The sequence below is a fragment of the Schistocerca gregaria genome, unplaced genomic scaffold, assembly GCF_023897955.1.
Source record: "Schistocerca gregaria isolate iqSchGreg1 unplaced genomic scaffold, iqSchGreg1.2 ptg000198l, whole genome shotgun sequence".
Lineage (NCBI taxonomy): Eukaryota > Metazoa > Arthropoda > Insecta > Orthoptera > Acrididae > Schistocerca > Schistocerca gregaria.
This window is the reverse complement of record NW_026061736.1, coordinates 3,168,443-3,172,165: the sequence shown is the minus strand read 5'-3', so window position 1 is coordinate 3,172,165 and position 3,723 is coordinate 3,168,443.

Here is a 3,723-nt window from a genome sequence, read left to right as displayed (position 1 = left end):
AAAAAGCACCATAGTAGAACAGAGATGAAGCTTCTAAGTTGATGTAATAGCCAGTAAGAAGTAGTAGAATTCAAGTTTTAGGTATTGATTATTGACATTTTAGCTGGCTTTGGTGACTTGGACATGAGCTAGGATCTTAAGATTCTGCATGAAAGGAGGACTAGCAGCCGAGTTGCACGGGAGAATATGAAAAGTGTTCATATGTAGTAAAAACCTGAGAAATCCGTCCGTTTTCGTCATTTGTTATCGAATCGACTTAAAGCCAGATCGTCACAATGGCCGCTCTTTTTTCTGAACGGTTGTACATATCGTCTGCAAAGCTATGTCGCGTGCTGCGGTATGCGGAGACAAGAAAATCTTCATAGTAGAACACAGATGAAGCTTCTAAGTTGATGTAATAGCCAGTAAGAAGTAGTACAATTCAAGTTTTAGTTATCGATTATTGACTTTATAGCTGGCTTTGATGCCTTGGACATGAGCTAGGACCTTAAGATTCTGCATGAAAGGAGGATTAGCAGAGGAGTTGAACGGGGAATGTGAGAAGTGTTCATACGTAGTAAAAACCTGAGAAATCCGTCCGTTTTCGTCATTTGTTATCGAATCGACTTAAAGCCAGATCGTCACATTGGCCGCTCTTCTCTCTGAAACGGTTGTACTTATCGTCTGCAAAGCTATGTCGCGTGCTGCGGTATGCGGAGACACTAAAAGCACCATAGTAGAACACAGATGAAGCTTCTAAGTTGATGCAATAGCCAGTAAGATGTAGTACAATTCAAGTTTTATGTATCGATTATTGACTTTTTAGCTGGCTTCGGTGCCTTGGACATGAGCTAGGACCTTAGGATTCTGCATGAAAGGAGGACTAGGAGCAGAGTGTCACGGGTGAATGTGAAAAGTGTTCATATGTAGTAAAAACCTGAGAAATCCGTCCGTTTTCGTCATTTGTTATCGAATCGACTTAAAGCCAGATGGTCACATTGGCCGTTCTTCTCTCTGAAACGGTTGTACTTATCGTCTGCAAAGCTATGTCACGTACTGCGGTATTCGGAGACACTAAAAACACCATAGTAGAACACAGATGAAGCTTCTAAGATGATGTAATAGCCAGTAAGAAGTTGTACAATTCAATTTTTAGGTATCGGTTATTGACTTTTTGGCTCGCTTTGGTCCCTTGGACATGAGCTAGGACGTTGAGATTCTGCATGAAAGGAGGACTAGGAGCAGAGTTGCACGGGTGAATGTGAAAATGTGAAAAGTGTTCATATATAGTAAAAACCTGAGAAATCGGTCCGTTTGCGTCATTTGTTATCGAATCGACTTAAAGCCAGATCGTCACATTGGGCGCTCTTCTCTCTGAAACGGTTGTACTTATCTTCTGCAAAGCTATGTCGCGTGCTGCGATATGCGGAGACACTAAAAGCACCATAGTAGAACACAGATGAAGCTTCTAAGTTGATGTAATAGCCAGTAAGAAGTAGTACAATTCAAGTTTTAGATATTGATTATTGACTTTTTAGCTGGCTTTGGTGCCTTGGACAAGAGCTAGGACCTTACGATTCTGCATGAAAGGAGGACTAGCAGCCGAGTTGCACGGGAGAATGTGAAAAGTGTTTATATGTAGTAAAAACCTGAGAAATCCGTCCGTTTTCGTCACTTGTTATCGAATCGACTTAAAGCCAAATCGTCACATTGGCCGCTCTGCTCTCTGAAACGGTTGTACTTATCTTCTGCAAAACTATGTCGCGTGCTGCGGTATGCGGAGAAACTAAAAGTACCGTAGTAGAACATAGATGAAGGTTCTAAGTTGATGTAATAGCCAGTAAGAAGTAGTCCAATTCAAGTTTTAGGTATCGATTATTGGCTTTTTAGCTGGCTTTGGTGCCTTGGACATGAGCTATGACCTTAAGATTCTGCATAAAAGGAGGACTAGCAGCCGAGTTGCACGGGAGAATGTGAAATGTGTTCATATGTAATAAAATCCTGAGAAATCCGTCCGTTTTCGTCATTTGTTATCGAATCGTCTTAAAGCCAGATCGTCACATTGGGCGCTCTTCTCTCTGAAACGGTTGTACTTATCGTCTGCAAAGCTATGTCGCGTGCTGCGGTATGCGGAGACATTAAAAGCACCATAGTAGAACACAGATGAAGCTTCTAAGTTGATGTAATAGCCAGTAAGAAGTAGTACAATTCAAGTTTTAAGTATTGATTATTGACCTTTTAGCTGCCTTGGTGCCTTGGACATGAGCTAGGACCTTGAGATTCTGCATGAAAGGAGGACTAGCAGCCGAGTTGCACGGGAGAATGTGAAAAGTGTTCGCATGTAGTACAAACCTGAGAAATCCGTCCGTTTTCGTCATTTGTTATCGAATCGACTTATAGCCAGATCGTCACATTGGCCGCTCTTCTCTCTGAAACGGTTGTACTTATCGTCTGCAAAGCTATGTCGCGTGCTGCGGTATGCGGAGACACTAAAATCACCATAGTAGAACACAGATGAAGCATCTAAGTTGATGTAATAGCCAGTAAGAAGTAGTCCAATTCAAGTTTTTGGTATCGATTATTGACATTTTAGCTGGCTTTGGTGACTTGGACATGAGCTAGGATCTTAAGATTCTGCATGAAAGGAGGACTAGGAGCAGAGTGTCACGGGTGAATGTGAAAAGTGTTCATATGTAGTAAAAACCTGAGAAATCCGTCCGTTTTCGTCATTTGTTATCGAATCGACTTAAAGCCAGATGGTCACATTGGCCGTTCTTCTCTCTGAAACGGTTGTACTTATCGTCTGCAAAGCTATGTCACGTACTGCGGTATTCGTAGACACTAAAAACACCATAGTAGAACACAGATGAAGCTTCTAAGATGATGTAATAGCCAGTAAGAAGTTGTACAATTCAATTTTTAGGTATCGGTTATTGACTTTTTGGCTCGCTTTGGTCCCTTGGACATGAGCTAGGACCTTGAGATTCTGCATCAAAGGAGGACTAGCAGCCGAGTTGCACGGGCGAATGTGAAAAGTGTTCATATGTAATAAAATCCTGAGAAATCCGTCCGTTTTCGTCATTTGTTATCGAATCGACTTAAAGCCAGATCGTCACATTGGCCGTTCTTCTCTCTGAAACGGTTGTACTTATCGTCTGCAAAGCTATTTCGCGTGCTGCGGTATGCGGAGACACTAAAATCACCATAGTAGAACACAGATGAAGCATCTAAGTTGATGTAATAGATAGTAAGAAGTAGTCCAATTCAAATTTAGGTATCGATTATTGACTTTTTAGCTGGCTTTGGTGACTTGGACATGAGCTAGGACCTTAAGATTCTGCATGAAAGGAGGACTAGCAAACGAGTTGAACGGGAGAATGTGAAAAGTGTTCATATGTAGTAAAAACCCAAGAAATCCGTCCGTTTTCGTCATTTGTTATCGAATCGTCTTAAAGCCAGATCGTCACATTGACCGCTCTTCTCTCTGAAACGGTTGTACTTATCGTCTGCAAAGCTATGTCGCGTGCTGCGGTATGCGGAGACATTAAAAGCACCGTAGTAGAACACAGATGAAGCTTCTAAGTTGATGTAATAGCCAGTAAGAAGTAGTACAATTCAAGTTTTAAGTATTGATTATTGACCTTTTAGCTGCCTTGGTGCCTTGGACATGAGCTAGGACCTTTAGAATCTGCATGAAAGGAGGACTAGCAGCCGAGTTTCACGGGAGAATGTGAAAAGTGTTAG